Source organism: Xyrauchen texanus, chromosome 26, assembly GCF_025860055.1.
Source record: "Xyrauchen texanus isolate HMW12.3.18 chromosome 26, RBS_HiC_50CHRs, whole genome shotgun sequence".
NCBI classification, from domain to species: Eukaryota; Metazoa; Chordata; class Actinopteri; order Cypriniformes; family Catostomidae; genus Xyrauchen; species Xyrauchen texanus.
In genome coordinates this window covers 31420670-31443361 of record NC_068301.1, presented here as the reverse complement: position 1 = coordinate 31443361, position 22692 = coordinate 31420670, and positions in this window count along the sequence as shown.

Genomic DNA, 22692 nt, shown 5'->3' with positions numbered 1-22692 from the left:
CTCCATTGGGAGGAGGTTTGGAATAAAAGTAGTTAACCCCCATCGAGCCATAACAGATACCACCAACACTCACACATCCTCTTTAACACACACAAAGACCAAAACTCTCCATAATTCAGAAACAATGGATCCAAAATAAAAATTAAAGTTTTTTCTCCTCTTTTCTCCCCAATTTGGCATGACCAATTCCCAATGCACTCTGATTCCTCATGGTGGCGTAGTGACTTGCCTCGATTCGGATGGCAGAAGATGAATCTCAGTTGCCTCCGCTTCTGAGACAGCATCTTATGACATGACTTGCTGAGTGGGTTACCACGGAGACCTAGAGCATCTGGAGGCTCACGCTAATCACTGCAGCATCCACACACATCTCACCATGCACCACACCAAGAGCGAGAACCACCTTATAGTGACCACGAGGAAGGTAGCCCACGAGAATCTGCCCACCCTAGCAACCAGGCCAATTGGTTGCTTTGGAAGCCTGGCTGGAGGCACCCAGCACACCCTGGATTCGAACTCACAACTCCAGGGTGGTAGTCAGAGTCTTTGCTTGCTGAGCTATCCAGGCCCCTGACATAAGCAAAGTTAAGATGCGTTCACAATGATAGTGAATAAAATACTGGAGGTTGCAATGTCATTGTACAGTTGGGTGTTAGTAGACATTCCATCATTTTCTAGCATTTCCACTTGAACACGGTTCTGTTCAGTACACTATGATTACAAACCATTCATGGTCTGGATTTCTCAGCATGGTTAGCTAACCATACTCAGGACAGAGAATAGTGCTGGTGAAATGGCTTTAGTGACATGGCAACTCATGATTGGTAACTTGCCCATTCAGCCCATTTTAATCCTAATTTCACAGCACCACAATGGAAAACAAAACGGTAACCATGTCAACAAGCCCAGATTGGTATGGAACACGATTAAAAAGGGAGAACCATTCTGCCTGATTTTGGAAAAGCTCCCATTGTCTGCATTCCCACTGGTAGCTGTTTCACATGGCTTTGCTGGTTCATCATAAAGACCAGCACAAAATAGAATAGAAATTGGTGATTGTTTACACAGTTTTATTTTAACAGGGGAATGACTTGCAATAGCGTTTTTATTTAATCGCTGTGTGAACACCCCTTCACTAAGTTTTCACAAACGTCACCTATATTCATATGCACCGGCAGCTCTTTCCTTGGTTCTCACATAGTTTTCCCCACGCATTCTCCGAAGCCTTATTTATAGGCTCGGTAAACCTCAAAAATACTTTTTCCACATGAATCAAACTTAAGGAATGTATATTATTAATGACATCATATAATTTAAAGGAACTGAACTGCAAGTATGACTGTGGGCAAATATACCAAACCCAGATTTCCCGGTAAAGCTCAGTACATGAAGTTTTAGGGGGAGGACAATATGCAGCAACACCAATATTTTTCAGGCTTGTAGGTGTAACACAGTGATGGGTCAGTAAAGACACAGTTCTGCAAGACTGGCTGGTTTTCCTGCTGATTGTGGACTGTTACATCCCATGTAATAAGTGTGACTTGTGTTTTGGAGTGTTGTGTTTTTCTTCTCTCTCCCTCTGTCTCTCGCTCTTTACTTTCGTTTTCAGCAGGTTGACATACTGAATTGGCTCGTTCATCTGTCAGTCTTGGAGACGCATGTTGACGGCATCGCGTGTCTCCACCAATGAGGGCGAGCTATGCGAGTATAAAAGAGCACCTGCGTGGAAAGTGGGCGGATCTCTTTCTTTGTTTGATTCATACCTGTTGAAGTGATTTGCCCTGTATCATCCATGTCCCTTGGTAATATTTATGGCAAAGTCTGTGTTCTTTGATTCCTTAGTATCACGGCTCCTTCGTTCCTTTTAATCTTCTCTCTTTGTATTAATTTAACCTAATTGTAAAACCGATGTTAAATGGGGAAAAGAAAAAGGACAGGTATGATATCATGTAATATACATGTGCCACACTGAGGTTTTCAATTGTGTTAGAACACTAGGTTAGTGACGCGTGCCACCCCTTTTATTTTGGGTTATAGTTAGAGTAGTTTATTTAGGGCGCTTTGTGAAGTCTAACTATTGGGTTAGATTAGAAGTGTTAATTTTCTTTTAGTAAGATTGGTTATTGTTTTATTTATTTATTTGGTTTTGGCACGGTCCAAGTTCTTCTCTCTTTTCACCACTCTGTAATAATTTTTACTTGGCTTAAAGTTTTATATATGTAAATACTTATCATAGGTTAATTTTTCTACCATTATTCTTTATAATAAATTAATAATACTTACCTTATATTAAACTCGTTCATATGATTGTTTTCCAGTACATGCACAGTGTTTTAAATGTTGCACCCTAATTTCCCAAGACCAAAAAGGGTTTGTAACATGGACACATTGCTGGGCAGTTTTGGGTAAGTCAATAAAAAAAGTAATGTATGACAAATTTGTAATTACTTCCTGTAAAATTGTAATTTGGTTTTACTGATTAATTCATGGAAAATTAATCACATTAATAATTACTTTACTTTTTAGTTACATTGTAAAACCCCTACTTTTAGACTTTTCAAAAAAGCTTTTTGTTTTCCCACTTGACATATTAAATGTAATGTCTAGAATCCCTCCTTGTTCATTGTCATACACTCAGCACCATGCTTTTCCCCATCATAACGCCCTTCTGCTGTCACTAATATACAAACAGACATAATATACAAAATGAACATAATTTATATATATATATATGGTTGGAGGGTTACTTTTGCTGTAAAATGTAATTTGTCACGTATTTTGTATATATATATAAACTCAGCAAAAAAAGAAACATCCTTTCACTTTCAACTGCTTTTATTTTCAGCAAACTTAGCATGTGTAAATATTTGTAGGAACATAAAAAGATTCAACAACTAATCCAAATCCAGTTTTATCCAAAGCGACTTAGGAAAATAGGAAAACATAAGTGAATCATCTTAAGGAGAGAGTGGTACAAAAAGTGCAATTTTACAAAGTTTCACTAATATCAGAATAGTATTCAAAACAGATTAAAGTGCAATACGTTTTTTTGGCACTAGCCCTCACTCACCATCTGATACAACAGGTCCCAGACGTGCTCAATGGGATTGAGATCCGGGCTCTTCGCTGGCCATGGCAGAACACTGACATTCCTGTCTTAAAGGAAATCGCACAGAACGAGCAGTATGGCTGGTGGCATTGTCATGCAGGAGGGTCATGTCAGGAGGATGTCTTCCCTGTAACACACAGCATTGAGTTTGCCAGCAATGACAACAAGCTCAGTCCGATGATGCTGTGACACACTGATCCAGACCATGGTGGACCCTCCACATCCAAATCGATCCTGCTCCAGAGTACAGGCCTCAGTGTAACACTCATTCCTTCAATGATAAGCGCAAGTCCAACCATAACCCCTGGTGAGACAAAAACCTGTGAACCGTGATACTGTGGACAGTCTGAGCACTGATGGAGAGATTGTGCATTCCTGATGTAACTCTGGCAGTTGTTGTTGCCATCCTGTACCTGTCCTGCAGGTGTGATATTACATTATTGCAAGTCAGTATCTAATCTGATTACAAAAAGTGTAATGTGTTACACTCCTTTTTGACAAAATTTTTTATTAAATTACAGTAATTACTTTGTAATCAGATCAACACAACACAGTTGCTGATTCAGCAATGACACGACTCACGTAACCATTAAGACTTTAGATTGGATTTGTCTGGGAGCATCGTCAGAATTTAGGACAATGTTGATGGCAGCATGATTCAGAACAATCACAATTCATACCGCACCAATCCGAGCCTCTCTCAGGCCACTGACGTTCTAACACCCAGCAGGCATCAGCAAACACTGCCAACTCACATTATCCTCGAGAAGCAGATGAGCAGTTATGAGATAACTTGCTCATCCAGGACGCAAGTTTTTTAGAGTCCGCCTGTCAGTGACTGACAAGTCAGACTGAAAGGTAGAAAGTTGCTCAAATGAACACATTATATACATCATTACAAAACAATGAGTACACATAGACAAATCTCTCAGTCTAATTTTATTTTACCATCTCTCTCTCTCACACACACACACACACACACTGAAAAATGCCAAAATATGCACTTTAAACAGAACGTCTCGGTTACTGTCGTAAACTCAGGGAACGGGAAGTTGTGTGGCTGTAGTGATACTAGGGGTCACTCTTGGGAGCCCCAAAACACTTGTGAGAAACACTTTTCTCAAAGAACTTTGAGAAAAGGCCAATAACAATTTGCATGCCACTCCCCTGGACATACGCGTAAAAAAGGAGCTGGAATGCATCTATTAATTCAGGTTTTGTGCTGAGGAGTAGAGACAAGGTCCCAAACATTTCAGCTGGTAGTACAGCGTTGTGGCACATCGGGGTCAGAACTTCCCTCATGCAGTTCTTTGTGAGCGGTGCCACGACCCCAGGAACCAATCGTCAAGCCACGAGTGTTCAGGGGCATGCGGAGGGTTCCACTCTAGCCTGACACTCGCGGCGGCCCGGGCAAGCATGGCGGTCAGCTCCGCATCGGCCTCAGACTGGTCCGGCACACCCAAAGGTGCTAGCCACATTGAGTCCTCGGCGTCCGACATCACCACGGTGCTCTCCAATGCAGCGATCACAATCTCATTCATCTCACAAGCTCCGAAAGAGACATTAGGCTGGCACTGAACTGTCTCATCCCAGAACTGGACGGGAAGAAACGAGCGTGCTGGGGAATGAGCGGTCCGCTGGGATTACCTGGCGGTACCGAACCTATTGGAGCCCCCAAATCGCCTCCAGCATTTACTGAGTAAATTAATAAATGAGAGTGAGAGCAAATAAATGAGTGACAGAATGAGTGAATGAATGTGTGAGAGAGCAAATTAATGAGAGTTAGTAAGTGGGCGAATGAATGCATGATTTAATTCGTAAGTGGGTGAATGAGTGAGTGAGTGAGTGAATAAATGAGGGAGAGAGTTAATGAATGTAAATAGGTGAATGAATGAGTGGATTAATGCGTAAAAAAAACTCAGTTCATGAATGAGGGAGGGAGGGCAAATAAATGAGTGAGAGAATGCGTGAAAGAATTTGTGAGAGAGCAAATGAATGAGAGAGTTAGTAAGTGACGAATTAATGAGTGATTTAATTAGTAAGTGGGTGAATGCATGAGTGAATGAACATGAGTGAGTAAATTAATGTGTAATGTGAGGGAGGGAGGGCAAATAAATGAGTGAGAGAATGCGTGAAAGAATTTGTGAGAGAACAGATGAGTGAGATAATTAGCAAGTGGGCGAATGAATGAGTTAGTGAATGAATGAAAGAGTAAGTGAATAAATATTTAAGAGAATGAATGAGCAAGAGAATTAGTAAGTGAGTGAGTGAATGAATGAGTGAATGAATTTGCCAAAGAGTGAGTGAATGAATGCAAGAGAGCAAATGAGTGAGTTAGTAAGATCAGTTAGTAAATTACTGAGAGATGAAGTTGGTGAGTGAATGAGTGACCAAAAGGGTGAACGAATAAGATAGTGAGAAAGCATATTAATGAGTGAGAGAGTAAGAGAGTGGATGAATAAGTGAGTGAAGGAATAAGAGAGTAATTGGACAAATTAATGAATGAAAGAGTAAGTGAATAAATATTTAAGAGAATTAGTAAATGGGTGAATGAATGGAGTGAATTAGTGTGCGAGCGAGGGAATGAGCGAATAAGGGAGGGATTGAAAGTGTAAGTGAATGAGCAAATGAACGAATAAGTAAATGAGTGAGTGAGAAAGAGAGTGAGTGTGCGAGTGTTGTGGTAAGAGTAGCAGAATATTGATCAGATTCACAGGTGGGAGCTTTCTCATGGACTGGTCATTGTGCACAACACACGCACTGCAGTGGGCAGGCTGAAGCCTACAAAGCACACAGAATTTGACTCAGCTACTGAATCACTATCTGCCTCCACTGGCCTATTCAAAAAATATTATTCCGAAACAATGCCTTCCTCTCCCAGGCTGTGAAACTAGAGGCTTCACATCGAACAGATCCAGCCTGCAGGATCATACAATCACCATGATTTCATCAATCCATACTTCTAGCAAGTTCTCGGCAGACACCAGCAACTAGTTGAAGCCCTCATTTCTTCAACACACTAATTTCTACAGTGGCTTCCTTCCGCAGTACTCTCACTAGTTCATTATAAGACAAACAGCAAGTGGTGTGTGCCCATTAATTCTTGATGTGTTAAAGGCAGCTTTGAGATCAGCGTCTCCTCTCGCCTCCCGTTGTGTGAAGCTTAACAGCAGAGCTCGCTCTGACATGGCTGCTACTCCCTGCTGAAGAGCTCACAACTGAAACCGCTGACCCCCCCATGCCTGTAAACTATTCATGAGCCCTCCATTTTTCATGGGCAGAGATTGATATTTCATGTAGGGGCAGGATGGAGAGTGAAAGAGAGAGAAATAAGTGGATATACTGTAAGAGGATGGCTGTGTATGTGCAAGAGAAAATGACAAGTAATCAGTTCTTATATTCACAAGTAAAATCAGTTAGAAGTCAAGTCAAGTGGATTTCATTGTCGTTCAACCATATACAGTTAGTACAGTACACATTGAATCAAGACAACGTTCCTCCAGGACCATGGTGCTACATAAAACAACATGTCATTCTATGGACATAGCAGTTATTGAGGTAGCAGCCAGGGATAAAGTGACAATAATTAAAGTGCAACTCAGGACACGTGTGTGTGTGTGTGTGTGTGTGTGTGTGTGTGTGTGTGTGTGTGTGTGTGTGTGTGTGTGTGTGTGTGTGTGTGTGTGTGTCAGTCCAGTCTCTGAGTATTGAGGAGTCTGATGCTTGGGGGAAGAAGCTGTTACACAGTCTGGCCATGAGGGCCCGAATGCTTCTGTACCTCTTACCAGACGGCAGGAGGGTGAAGAGTTTGTGTGTGGGGTCATCCGCAATGCTGGTTGCTTTGCAGATGCAGTGTTTTTTTAAATGTCTTTGATGGAGGGAAGAGAGTCCCCGATGATCTTTTCAGCTGTCCTCACTATCCTCTACAGGGCTTTGTGGTCTGAAACGGTGCAATTCCCAAACCAGGCAGTGATGCAGCTGCTCAGGATGCTCTCAATAGTCCCTCTATATGTAGTGAGGATGGAGGGTGGTAGATGTGCTTTCCTCAGACTTCGAAGAAAGTAGAGATGCTGCTGGTCTTTCTTGGCAATAGAGCTGGTGTTGAGGGACCAGGTGAGGTTCTCCGCCAGGTGAACACCAAGGAATTTGGTGCTCTTGACGTTCTCCACAGAGGAGCCTTCGATGTTCAGCGGAGAGCGGTCACTCTGTGCTCTCCTAAAGTCAACAACCATCTCTTTTGTTTTGTCCACATTCAGAGACAGGTTGTTAGCTCTACACCAGTCTGTTAGCCACTGCACCTCCTCTCTGTATGCTGACACGTCGTTCTTGCTGATGAGACCCACCACGGTCGTGTCATTGGCGAACTTATTGATGTAGTTCGAGCTGTGCATTGCTGCACAGTCGTGAGTCAGCAGAGTGAACAGCAGTGGACTGATCACACAGCCCTGGAGGGCCCCAGTGCTCAGTGTGGTGGTGGTGGAGATGCTGTTCCCGACTGAGGTCTCCCAGTCAGGAAGTCCAGGATCCAGTTGCAGTGGGAGGTGTCTTCAGGTGCTGAGGAATGATTGTGTTGAATGCTCCGTGTGTCACCACTGTCCTGGAAGTGACTGTGGATTCTCTGGGTGTGTGCACGCTTTATCTCTCTGATGGCCCAGAACAGTTTGGCCCTCGCTATTCTTAGGGCAGCTTTGTTGCCTTCTCTGAAGGCAGAGTCTCAGGTCCTCAGCAGCGCATGCACCTCCGAAGTCATCCACGGCTTTTGTTTGGAGCATGTGGTGATGGTCTTAAGGAAGGTGACATCATCAATGCACTTGCTGATGTTGCTGGTCACTGATGCTGTGTATTCCTCCAAGTTGGTAGAGTCGCGATATGTTGCAGCCTCCCTGAACATGTGCCAGTCAGTACACTCAAAACAGTCCTGAAGAGCAGAGATGGCTCCTGCTGGCCAGGTTTTCACCTGCTTCTGGAGCGGTTTTGTGCATCTGACGAGAGGTCTGTATGCTGGAATTAGCATAACAGAGATGTGGTCTGAGTAGCCGAGGTGGGGGGCGGGGCTCCGCACGGTACGCGCCTGGGATGGTTGTGTAAACAAGATAAAGCGTGTTCACCCCTCTCATTGCAAAGTCCACATACTGATGGAATTTAGGGAGCACTGTCTTGAGGTTTGCATGGTTGAAATCTCCGGCGACAATAAACAGTCCGTCAGGGTGAGTTCTGCAGTTCACTAATAGCCCCATACAGTTCACTGGGTGCTTCCTTAGCGTTAGCGCTGGGGGGAATGTAAACTCCGGTTATAATAACAGTGGTGAATTCCCATGGTAAATAAAAAGGTCTGTATCTAACAGTCACAAGCACCACCAGCGATGAGCAGTAACTAGAGACTAGCATAGAGGTATTGCATTTCGTGTTGATGTAAACACACAAGCCACCACCACGAGTCTTTCCGCACAGAGCTGCATTTCTGTCGGCACAAAATGAGATGAGCCCGTCTAGCTGAATGGCGGTGTCCGGAACTCTGTCGCTGAGCCACGTCTCTGTGAAAACAAAGACGCAGCAGTCTCTAAGCTCATGCTGCGTAGTCTGCTGGAGTCAGATGTAGTCCAGATTATTGTCCAGGGAGCAAATATTTGAGAGCAAGATAGACGGGAGAGCCGGCCGTCTAGGGTTTGTTTTTAGCCTAGCATGGACCCCCGTCCTCTTGCCGCGCTTTCGCTTCCACGCACACCACTTACGATGTCCCCTCCCCCGGTCACCCGCATCATGTGATACTGAGGACTGGAGGCCTGGTCTCCGCAGCAAGCCGAGTTTGTGTAGATTCTCCTGCAGATCATTATGCAGCTTGGTTGTTGCATGAATCTTATATTTTAGCAGTGTCTGGCGATGGTAGACATGAACACCGGTTTCTCCGATGTCCATGTGCAGTAAAAGTCGGGCTAAGTGACAAAACTAGCACCATTTTGGATCCGGAGTGGCCGCTGCGTGCTACCGCACTGCCATCTTAGATCTATGGTAATAGAGAGAGAGAAAGAATGAGAATTGACATAGGTGGTCTACCTGCTTGGCCAAGCTGGTCTGTTTTGCTGGTTTTGTCTGCTGGTCAGGATTGGAGATCAGCTGGGTGACCAGCTAAACATCAGCTTGGCCAGGCTAGAAGAACAACAAAACTCAACAAGCAACCTTAAAGGTCATTAGAAAATTAGCAAACATATCAAGTTGAAATAATGGCTTCTTTGATAACAGTGCTACAGCTAGTATATTCTACTTTGAAGTTTCCATTTCGGGTCGGAATTTCTGTTTATGTTTTGTTCTGTATGATCCCGCCCACTGCCCACTCACCAATAGTATTTCGACACCTGCAGGCAAACAACACTGCGAGCTGCACCCATGTGTATCCTCATTCTGGCAACCCGCATGAGCTTCGAGTCTGTGGTGTTTCAGACAACTTTCTAATATTTTGAATTTGGACTGCCCATTCAGTACCCTTTTCAAATGCTTATTATCAATCTTACATTTAGCACTTTTAAGCAAGTTTTGTTTTAGCTGGTCGGGTGACAAAGTCAATGACAATGTTTCATTTTGGGGTAAAATATTCCTTTAAAAATTCCTTTAGTTACACCAGCACAACAAAAAGCTTCCTGTCTTTGTCAGGAAATGCCCAAATTTCTTTAAAAACATTGCTTAAATGCACCCAGTGTCAGATGTGGCCTTCATGTGGAGTCGGACTAATTTACTTAAGAGTTCCGAGCACATGACTGACAAAGCGAAGTTGTATTCACAAATGGGAAACTCTGTATTCTAGGTGATACCCGGGAAAGTGGCAAGTTGACTTGAAAGATGATTAAAAGCAGTGATTTTAAAAATATATATTTACATTTCAGTGCCTTATTTCAATAGTATTAATTTTTATATAAAACAACAACTAACATAAAGTTAATGACCCTATTCGGTTATTTTTATGCAAATTATGTAAATAATTTATAAAGTAATGCATTAATAAACAATCGGTCATGTAAAAGTACTGCAGGTGTATTCACTTATGCTTATCAATTGGTACAAAAATAATAGTTTTTGCTGTTGTTTATTGTGAATTTTTTTTGTTGTTTTTTTTTTCAAATTAAATGCGTGACACGTCATATTACACGGCTCTCTGGAATACACAGTTCTGATTGGTCAATCACGCAATCCAGCGGTCACATATTTCTTAATAATGACTGCACATTTGGGGATAAAGTGATGTTTCACTGGTTATCCGGATATAGCAAGTCATCTTTCCTTCTCGTATCACTCTGTGATCTCTACAAATAAACTAATAATAAAAAATGTTTAAATAAACAAATCAATAATTATGACACGCTAAAAATAAGTTCTGACATTTTATTACAAAAAACATTTTGGGGCTTTCTATTGCTTTTGATAAAACAAAGCCTCAGCTTTCAAATGATATCAATGTAATAATGAAATTCAAATGATAAATGTTGTTTTTAATGCTCTTTGTTGCAGTGTGTCCAATTGCTTCAGCTGCGGTCAATTCAGACAGGAGTGCAGACAGACAGGAGCATTCCAATCAGCCGAAATTTTAACTTACAGCAAGAAAAAAAATAATAACATAAATGAACATTAAATTGGATGTTGAAAGATAAACTTCAAATAGTTAAAATTATAATTTTAATATAACCGGCAAATCAGTGTTTTTACAGAGAAAACTGAATTTTTCCTTTTTTTTCTTAAGTCCATAAAACTCAAAATGTCATTTTATATTTTTTATATTGTAATATTTATTTATTTGGCAAGTAGTCATGTAATAAGTGGGATAATGTGCAAAAAAAACTGACATTTTGCAATATAAAATTCAGCTGTTTCTAGAGACTCTGCAGTTTTTTCCTTCTCATTCAATAATGTTAAAATAAAGTTAAACTCAAATCATTATTTCACGTTCATTTATTATTTTTATGGTACGTAGCCCAAAAAATCACAAAATAAACCCCTTTCTGGGTGATAGTCCTGACTACCCTGTCTGCGTGTATTTTATAATAATGGCATGCTGACCGTAGATTATTCTTACATAATGAAAGACCCAACTCGGCTGTAGAAGCTTCTAAGGTGCACATGACGGCAGCAGTAATTATGACTTCTAAGTAGGAACTTAGGAGGACTCAAAACTACATACGTTCACCAACTTCCAAAACAAACACACATTCTACACTCAGTGTTGAGCAATCCTCTGCTAGACTCCTGAGTTTCTACTTAGTGTTGCTGGCAGTTTAATGGACATGAGATACTGATTAGTTGTAAATGAGTGAGGTCGACCGTCGTGCAATCATGCCCTGCCTAATGACGCTCCACAGACCCTTCCTCTCCACAGGGAGCACACGGCTCAGAACAAATGTGTCTGCTTGCCATTTTCTAATTGAAAGTATTGATAATTAATATCATCAAATCACAGTTTGTTGTCAAGGGTGTTTATGAGCTTTTTGTGGAAGAAAAATGAGAAAACACTTCATAAATCAGCTCTTGATAACCTTTAAGCTCTCAGCTGTATCATTTAGCATCTGGAGCAGAGCAAAGAAACAGTTGCAAGCTGACTGTACTGTGAGTAAAAAAGTGGGATGGTAATTTGTATTCAGTGTCATCCTTTCTTTATCTGGGGTAGAGTGACAAGGATAAATCCTGATAAATGTTAGCTGATATCTGCTTTAATGAACTTGAATTAGAATACATGCTGAAAACATGGAAATGCTTTGGAGCAAAGGACTAGGCATCTCTCAACATATCCTCATGCACCTCATCCACTGATGACATGCCAAAACTGCATTTGACAGACAAATCACCCTCACGTTCCACTTGTAACTGATAGGGAGTGTTGGGCTATGGCTATGACCTCAGTTGAACTTGCGGATATTAGATTTCTTGTTGATGTCAGTTTTTAACAGATTAAACATTTAAAAGTACTGGATCAAAATCTAATAATGTAATTTCTACTCGTACTATGCAATTATTGTTAGAAGACAAATCCCTTCTGAAAAGACCAGCTTAGACCAGAATGAATATCCATGCTGGTCCAGGCTGGATAGTGCTTGTTTGGTGCTGCTCTAATCGGTGAACAAAAATACCCAAGATGTTCATGAACAAAACTTTCCCGGCAAACTGGTTGACCAGCATAGTCTTTGAGATGAAGCTGGTTGACCTAGGAAGTCCTAAAGGTTCTGTAGCCCAGGGCTGTAATGGACTGGAGATCATTTGCCCAGATGATGGTGTCCAGCTCCAGTTTAGACTGGATAGAACCTCTTCAACGTCCACCTACAAGCACTGCCATATGCAGGATGATTGCGCCCTGCTTTCCCACACATTTGATGCAATGCAATGCACGTTGGACATTGTGTGTGCCGTATACCAGGCCTCTGAAAATTCTGGTTATCACCCACTCCTGAATTTTATATAGTTGGTGTCTGCCTGAAGGTTGTCAAACACTTCTGCTATGTTTTAAGCTTCCTGTCACCTTCCTGCCTTTTTGATGAGGGTACCCATGCACGCATAAATCTTACCTCCACTGCCTTTGGTCGGCTCCACAAATGGGTGTTCGACAACAAGAAGCTGAGCATTAACAGCGAGGTAGCAGTTTGTCAAGTAATTTGTGTTTCTCAGCTTCATCCTCCTGTATGGTGCTGAAGCTTGGACACCGTATAGGTGATACATCAAGAGTCTGGAGTCTTTTAACATCAGGTTTCTGCAGAGAATCCTAGGTGTCACATGGAGAGACCCACTCCCCCCACACAGAGATCTTTCAATGTACTAACACAAAGACCAATCTACAGCATTTGTGGCATAATGTTGATTATTACCACAAAAAATAATTTAGATTTACAGTGAGGCACTTACAATGGAAGTTAATTAGTCAATTTTTGGAGGGTTTAAAGGAAGAAATGTAAAGCTTATAATTTTATAAAAGCACACAAATTGACACTATTCACATCCATTGCATGCCCAGCCAGAGAAATATCTTAGCTCCGCGTTCATTTGCACTGAGTGTGGAATTACACAGATTGGGCTTTATAGCCATCAACAATGGCACTCCCGACAACAACCATAGTCCTTAAACTCCACAACCACAGAACTGGAAGTGATGTAATCTTCAAAAACAATGGACAGTTTCTGACAATGTGAGTAGACGGACTGCTGTTCTTTTAGTTGGCCACAGTCTCAATGGTATAATAGTATCTTTTGAAGGGCAAGTTTTTGGATAGAGGGGGCATATCTAAATTGGTGGCGGATGGAAGTTCCAGAACAGCTAACATTGCTTTAGCTTATAGCACCTATAAAGGTGCACTTATTAATTTTTGTTTTACTCTTAAAGAAATTCAATGCAATTTTAATGCATATGTATAAAATCATGACAATTCAGATGAGAGGAAGACTCAAGTCATTTTAGTAACCTTATAAATGCTGTTTTATTCAACATAGAGAGGGTCTCCTAATGGGGGCTGCCATGTTAGGATCACATGACCAACCGAAATATACTCATTTAAACCATCCTTTAATTGGACACTTTCACTCGTGGATTAATTTAATAATGTCTGACAGTGAATTGTGATTTCTACAATGGCATCAGTAACTGAAAACTACTGTGTTTAAATGATGATGCTGTATCTATGATAGGTGTCAGTGTAATCCCTAGACGTCATGAGAAAAAAACGTAATGCATGCACCTGTAAGGCTTAGGTATATATATTTTTCAATTCTTGCCCTCAGCCTTGCAAAGTATACCCTTTGACTGCGAGTCCATATGGACGCGTTCATCGCGAACAACTACATCTGCTTGCTGTAATATGCTTTAGTACAGTCGACTCAAAGTGCATGTGCAGACAACGGGTGTTCAGGCAGATTGTCTGCAGGCAGCTCAGTTTTTGCAGACTCTAGAAAGAAGGCATAGTTGTTTATTTTGCTAAATTAATGCTATCAATCCAATTAACATTAATTAATTTAGCAGCACAAAGAAAAAAAAACAGATGCTCATAAAAGTCAAGCTTAAATTAATGTGGACAGTGTGAAGTCTGCAGGGAACAGCCAATCAGAGCCAACACCTGAGGCACAAATTCCACCATTTTGCTCTGTGAAAGCTCATGACAATCACAATTAGATCTGATATTTCCTAATCCAATGGCACAGACAGCTCTCAACATTGACAAGCTTCAGGCAGACACACAAATCCACCTTTCCACTCCACTGTCCACTCTTTAAACCAACCCGTTGCTTATTCAGTTAGTTCAAGTACAATCAGCCCTTTTCAATTGCAAATCAGGCTGGCACAGCCATGGCCGAGACAAACAGAGATTCAACAAAAAAGCCATTCTTACTGTAGTGAATGAGAAGGGGGAAACAGCTTATAAGAAAAAGGACATATGTAGCTAAATTACAAGGGCCCTGAGGATATGGAAATGAGATGGACCTCCCACAAGAATTACCTACTCTTTTTTTCTTATGCAAACCATTCTGCTCAGATAAACTGTGTGTAGAAGAAACACAGGGAAGATTGGCCTGTGTGTCAATGTCCCTATTCTGCTGGAGGGTTATAAAGTATTCTTCTCAGTGAACACAGTCAATTGACCCACCATTAATAATCCTGGAGGATTAATTAACATGGCTGCTCTTGATGCCTGAATACAACAGTTGAATTCAAACGTCTTTTTAAATGGTCCTCACCAGGGATGTAGTGGAGGCTAAACGCACGTAAACGCCATTTACGCACCTCCCAAAATTCGGAAATAGCGTTTACCCACCTCCAAAGTGGGTTTATCTACCTCTAAATTGCGTTTATCCACCTCTAAATAGATAGTTCCTAAGCCATTTTAAATTAAGCTTATGTCGTTTTAGTTTCATATTGTTCATTATTAGTTTCATAGGTTGTTAAACCTAAGACGAAGTCTTTCATAATGCGCTGCTGCCAGTGTTTCCCATGCGCGTGCATCGATATTGACTACTACCAGCTATATACAGCGTGCTGACCTCAAAAATCCAGCTGTATTCTAACAATAACTTAGCTCTCCTTATTAGCTAGGCTCCTTGCATGCTGGCTAATAAGTAATAACTGACAGTGCTGTGTTGGACAGATTTATGCAGCGGTGTTCCATGACGGAGAGAGAGCTCGAGAGGTACGGGTGAGAGAGAGAGAGAGAGGGGGACGAGCGAGAGGTAGCCTAGTGCTGCGCGAATGCGCTACGGCTCTCTGCAATCAAATACGATTTTAAATAGGCTTTAGTAAAAAATTTAAAATAAATCGAAAATCAATGTGTGGCGGTCAGCGTTGATATTGTGGCGGGCAAAAATTCTTTGATTCCAGCTTGTTAAATGTGAATATGTTCTAGTGTCTTCTCTCCTCTGTGACAGTAAACTGAATATCTTTGAGTTGTGGACAAAACGAGACATTTGAGGACGTCATACTCCTGGGCTTTTGGGAAACACTGATCCACATTGTTCTGACATATTATAGACCAAACAAATAATTGAATAATCGAGAAAATATTCAACAGATTAATCGACTATGAAAATAGTCGATTAATCCCTAATCATTATGTACAAGTGCATTGCATTGGAAGCCCTGGATATAAGCCTCCCTCTCTATCTCTCTTAAATATTTTTGTTCTCTCTGTTTGGTCATTTAGTAAACTTTATAGATTTCAACCATATTATTCCTTCTTGGGTCTCTTTAACAAGAACTTAGATTAATGTATGAATTGAATAGTGATTGTGTGACCTATGATGAGGGAACAACCAGTGATATCCTTGGTAGTACCATCAAATGATAGCCTATAGCGATGTCATCAGGATACACATACACCGGTAGGCAGTGGCCCACCTTACCGGGTGACCACGTCGTGGTCCACCAGAATTTATAGTTTACCCACCTCTTTTTTTACCACTACACCTCTGGTCCTCACAGAAAGAGTGTGATGCACACCAGTTTTACCTTGCACTCCGTTCAAACCTTGAGATCCAAGATGTCTTGAAATGACCACCCCACATCCTTCTTCGAGTTAAACAAAGTGTTAAGTGGTGTTTTTACTATTGGTATGTAAAATGTGTTTCTAACGTGTACTGCCCTGTTCAAACTAATTTTATTTTTATATTTATTTTTGCATTACAGTAATGACCCCAAAGAGAATTGTGGGGAGTGCTTTAATGTCATGAAAATAATGTCACAATGCAAAATTAGTACTATATATATATATATATATATATATATATATATATATATATATATATACTATAATTATTATCTGGCTAAATATAATTTCTTTTCTTTTTTCTTTTTTTATCTGCTTTTCTCCAAATTTGGATTGCTCAATTCCCACTATTTAGTAGGTCCTCGTGGTAGCGTGGTTACACACCTCAATCCAGGTGGTGGAGGACAAGTTTCAGTTACCTCCACTTCTGAGACCAACAATCCGCGCATCTTATCATGTGGCTCACTGTGCATGACACCACAGAGACTCCGCATGTGGAGGCTCATGCTACTCTCCGCGATCCACGCACAACTTACCACACGCCCCAATGAGAGCGAGAACCACTAATCGCGACCACATGGAGGCTACCCCATGTGACTCTACCCTCCCAGCAACCAGGCCAATTTGGAGCTTAGGAGACCTGGCTGGAGTCACTCAGCACACCCTGGAATCAAACTCACGACTCCAGGGGTGGTAGTCAGCATCAATACTCGCTGAGCTACCCAGGCCCCACAAAATATAATTTCTTATTTCTTTCTTTTGATTGTGGGATGTAATATGAACCAGACACCTATCTGTCAGGTTTCATGAGATTCACTCTGAATACAATTGGCACATTATGATTAATCGCTTGGTTTGTGTTTTTCCTCATTTGTCACTTTGGATAAAAGTGTCACTAGATTAATACATGCAAATGTCAGTGTGTCAATTAAATTCATTTTCATAAACATTTCAAAAACTCTCTCTTTATACAAGGACAAACCCGTAACAGCAGGTATGTGCTTGAGTGCTGCTATTTTGTCTGTGTACCAAATACTGTCTCACACAATATCTTTACTTCTGTTTTGACTGAGTTCCGAGTTCTGAACAGAAGCCTGTTAAAGGTTTGATCAGGTACTTTTAGGTTTTTCTTTTCTTTAGGCTGTTTTAGTCATTAGTTTTGTCTTTACCCATTCCTTCTCACTTGGACCACCCACCCTGCTGCCCATCACTCTTCTCTCCAGCTGTGGCCTGCCCATGGCCCATTTGTGTTACTTTGTTTCTTTGTGGCTGAGGTCAAAATCACTCCCAACCCCCTTTTTCTCTCTTCCTTTGCCTTTTTCACTCTCTTTTACTCTCTCTCTTTCTAATAACTCCAACAAAAGCTCAAGCTGGCCTTTGTGCCTGATGCAGGTGTCCAGGGCCGTGAAAGGACTTGGGCTCAGACTGGGATAGCTGAGGGGTCCATTCACCCAAACACCCACCTGTAGCACAGCCTGACCCAGATGAGTCACTCTTACAAGCTGATAAATGCTTCCTGACAGACAGTCGGTCACATTGCTTGTGTGGGTTAAATCCATCCATTAAGCTAGCAGGGGCTACCGAGGCTTCTGTCAAGTTGAGTGACTAAAATGATCAGGTCACAGATGGCAATGAAGCATTAAATCTTCATCCTTTTTCCAAAGATGCATTTACATTGACAGCAATTAAATAGCTGGAACTCACCAAGTCACTAACTGCTGGCTGCTAGTACCGTTCCTGGCTGTGGAATCCAATTGTATCAAGAAATGGGACAGTTGAGCTCCACCGTCTTCAGTCCTATTGGTAGTTGTCAAATAGAGTCACTGCATTTACAAAAGGCTGAACTTCGCTCAACTTTGTTGCATTGTCAACGTTCCCTGTCACTCACAACACCTCATATCTCAAAACTCTCATTGAGAAAATATGGCTTTCATTCACTTTATCACTGCAGATTTCTCAGTGAGTTAACATACGCTACAGTGGTTAATGAGCTACAGTGGGTTTTTGCGTAATTGAGCTAGTCTTCATCTGCCTGTCTAATAATACGTGACACAATACATAATCAAATATTTGAAGAAAGGATGACAAATACACTGACTTAAATACACATCATTGATCTATTTCTTAAAAAAAAAAAAAAAACGAAATTAATATAGATTACAGTGAGGCACTTAGCCAAGATTTGGAGGGTTTAAAGGTCGAAATGTAAAGCTTATCATTTTATAAAAGCTCACAAATGGACCCTATTGACATCCATTGCAAATGCATTAATATAACCCAGAAGGAGTAGCAACTTAAAATACATTTTTGTGGTAATTAACGTCTAGGTTACGTATGTAACCTCCGTTCCCCGATGGAGGGAACGAGACGTTGTGTCAGAGAAGCGACACTAGGGGTCTCTCTTGAGCGCCGATATTCACCTCTGGTCTATGAAAAAAGGCCAATGAGAGTTGGCAACCAGTATTTGCATGTCCCGCCCCCGGACATACGGGTATTTAAGCGGCGCAAATACGGGAGTTCATTCAGGATTTTTCTGAGGAGCCGGAAATGGTCCGGCCACAACAGTGGCTCGGCTCAGCGACGTGGCAGGGGAGACACAACGTCTCGTTCCTCCATCGGGAACGGAGGTTACATACGTAACCTAGACGTTCCCCTTCTGTCGCTCTCTCCACGTTGTGTCAGAGAAGCGACACTAGGGGTCCACTTATAAAAGTGCCATGCGCTGAGCCATGTACGTGAACTGCTGATACAGGAGCGAGCAGGTATTCTTACGTGCAGGACGACCAACTGTGTCAGGCTGCACGTACCCTTCCCCAATGCCCCATTTAAGCCATCAGGATTCCTTATCGTTACCCTGAAGGGGAACAAGGTGCTGGCCGCCAACCTGGGAACGGGCCAAGCCTGGCCGGGCCTCATTTCTCTCTATGTTTCTCGCATAGAGCAACTTAGGCCGGGGCCCTTACACGCATTGAGGGAAGGGGGTCTTAGCCCTTATCCAGGGCGGAGAAGACCCTGCGGAGGCCACGCCTACCCGAGAGGGGAGGCAAGTTTAAGTGGCAAAACCATCAGAGGCCTGCTTAGGGCCTCTGTGGAAAAGTCGGTGCGGTGGTGGATCCAGCCTATAGAGGGGGGAACATACAACATGGCAGCCGAGGCAGCCATGACTGCCTAAGGGAACACGGGAGTCAGCTCACCAGAGGGGACAGAACAGTGGTGTTACACACAGGGGGAGTCCGAAGGAGGCCTTACCTGTGGAGCACCTATACCAGTACAGGGTAGCTTCCGGTACCCGCAGTGGCTTGGGTCAGCGAGTTCCTCCGCTGAACTGCGACCCACGAGGGCTAGGGAGGAATCGACCAGTGTCCCAAACCTGAGATCTCCTGGGAATGAAGGCGCACTGTTTCCCCTGGTTAGGGGGAAGGGCGCTAGGTGCAAGCGATTCACCTGGTCAGATCGTGGGCGTGCCACTGAGTTCTATGGGCTCAGTACCTGAGAGTACACGGGACGATACTGACTCAACTCGGAGATTGTAGAATCTCGCAAAAGTGTTAGGTGTTGCCCAGCCCGCTGCTCTACAAATGTCTGCTAGGGCAGTGCCCCTAGCCAGTGCCCATGAGGACGCAACACTCCTGGCGGAGTGAGCTCGGACCCGCAAGGGGGGGGGCACGGCCTGGGTGTGATAAGCCAGGGAAATGGCGTCGACAACCCAGTGGGCGAGTCTCTGCTTGGAGACAGCATTCCCTTTCTGCTGTACCCCAAAGCAGACGAAGAGGTGCTTAGAGCGTCTGGTGCTCTGTGTACGGTCCAGATAAATACGTAAAGCACGTACTGGACACAGCAGTGAAAGGGCTTGGTCTGCCTCCTCCCGGGGCAGCGCTTGCAGGTTCACCACCTGATCCCTGAAGGGCGTGGTAGGAACCTTGGGCACATAGCCCGGTCGCGGTCTTAGGATCACGAAAGTATCTGCTGGACCGAACTCCAGGCAAGCGTCGCTAACAGAGAACGCATGCAGGTCCCCGACCCTCTTGATGGAAGCGAGCGCGATCAGCAGGGCAGTCTTGAGAGAGAGGGCCCTGAGTCCAGCTGAGTCAAGCGGCTCGAAGGGGGGTCTCTGGAGGCCCGTAAGGACGACCGAGAGATCCCAGGAGGGGAACAGGTTAGGCCGGGAGGGAGTTATCCTCCGGGCACCTTTTAGGAACCTGACGATTAAGTCATGATTACCAAGAGACTTGCCGTCTACCGTGTCGTGGTGGGCCGCGATAGCGGCGACATACACCTTGAGGGTGGAGGGGGACAGCCTCCTCTCCAGCCTCTCCTGAAGAAACACGAGCACTGACCTAACTGCGCACTTCTGCGGGTCTTCGGCTCAGGAAGAACACCAGTCCGCGAACAGACGCCACTTTAGAGCGTAGAGATGCCTGGTAGAGGGGGCTCTGGCTTGATTGATTGTATCTATGACGGTCGGTGGTAGGCCGGCTAGATCTTCCGCATCCCGTCCAAGGGCCAGACGTGGAGGTTCCAGAGGTCTGGGTGCGAGTGCCAGAGCGTGCCCCGTCCCTGAGAAAGAAGGTCCTTCCTCAGGGGAATCCACCAGGGAGGGGCTGTCGTGAGGAGCGTGAGGTCCGAAAACCAAGTCTGGGTAGGCCAGTAAGGGGCTACCAGAATGACTTGCTCCTCGTCCTCCCTGACCTTGCATAGCACCTGTGCAAGAAGGCTCACTGGGGGAAATGCGCACTTGCGCAGCCCCGCAGACCAGCTGTGTGCCAGTGCATCTGCCCCGAGGGGAGCCTCTGTCCGGGCATACCAGAGCGGGCAGTGGGAGGTTTCTTGGGAGGCAAACAGGTCTACCTGAGCCTTGCCGAACCGGTCCCAAATCAGCTGGACCGACTGGGGGTGGAGCCTCCACTCTCCGCCGGGCAAGCTTTGTCTTGACAGCGCCTCCGCTATCACATTGAGGTTGCCGGGGATGTGAGTGGCGCGCAGTGACTTGAGTCGCTGCTGACTCCAAAGGAGGAGACGACGGGCGAGCTGTGACATGTGGAGGGGGCGTACTCCGCCTTGGCGGTTTATGTAGGCTACGACCGTGGTGCTGTCTGTCCTGACTAGGACGTGTTTGTTCCGAATTAACGGGAGAAACTTCTTCAGGGCCAGAAAAACAGCCAGCAGCTCTAGGCAGTTGATGTGCCAGCGCAACAGGCCTTGGTTCCACCGGCCTGCGGCTGCGCGCCCATTGCATACGGCACCCCAACCCAATTTGGCGGCGTCGGTTGTGACCAGAACGCGTCGGGACACCTGCTGCAAGGGTACTCCTGCCCTTAGGAAGCAGAGGTCTGTCCAGGGTTTGAAGGTTTGGCGGCAGGCAGAGGTAACTTTTATGTTGTGCGTGCCACGGGGGTGAGGCTGTGAGCGGCACCCAGACCCCAGGAACCAGTCATCGAGCCATGATGGTTGTGGGGAGGATGGAGGGTTCCAGTCCAAACCCACGCTGTCGGCTGCCCGGGAAAGCATGTTCGTCATCTGTGCGTCGGCCTCAGCCTGGGCGTGCAGGCCCGAAAGCGGCAGCCCAAGGGAGTCCTCAGCATCAGATAACCCGCCCTCCGATGCCGCGGCGAGCTCATCGGCTTCCATCGCAAGAGGGTCAGCCGACTGGCTGTGAGGCAAGTCACCGCTACCTCGAGCACGGACGGGAATCAACGAGCGTGTCGGGACGCGGGTGGTCTGAGGGGGAGTACCCGGCGGAGCAGCACCCGCTGCCATCCCCAAATCGCCTCCATCGCCAGCCACATCGTCCTCAATCCCGTGGGAAGAAGGAGCGACACGGGGGGCGGCTGGAGTGGCTTGCTCACGGTTGTAAGCAAGCCGCGACCGCAACGTTGTCATGGTCATGTTCTCGCAGTGAGAACATGAACCATCCACAAACGCAGCCTCGGTGTGATCGCTACCCAGACACATGAGACAGCGCCTGTGGCCGTCGGAAGCGGAGAGCACTCTACCGCATCCAAAAACAACACAGGGGCGGAAGGGCATCTTTATAAAGACGCCGTCCTTAAAGGACGCTCAGCGCTGCTGTGTTTTGCTCTTTTAGAGGAAATTACTCTTTTAAATAAAATCACTCTTTTAGGGAAAAACTCGTGAGAGTTTTTAAATCTGCACTGTCGATGCCTCAGGGCAGGAATGCACAGCCGTGCAAACAGGAGAAAGCCGCTGTTGTGCGCCGTAGAATCCAACAGCATGCAGCAGAGGGATAACAGGAACTCGGTGTGTACACGCAGCAGTTGCAGACACCGACCATCGGCTCGAAGAAATTTTCTGAATGAACTCCCGTATTTGCGCCGCTTAAATACCCGTATGTCCGGGGCGGGACATGCAAATATTGGTTGCCAACTCTCATTGTCCTTTTTTCATAGTCCAGAGGTGAATATCGGCGCTCAAGAGAGACCCCTAGTGTCGCTTCTCTGACACAACGTGGAGAGAGCGACAGAAGGGGAACATTATGCCACAAATGACTGGACATAACTTGTATTGAACTTAGAATATTCCATGAAAGGAAATAGGGTTCATTTATGTATTAGATATACAAAGTAT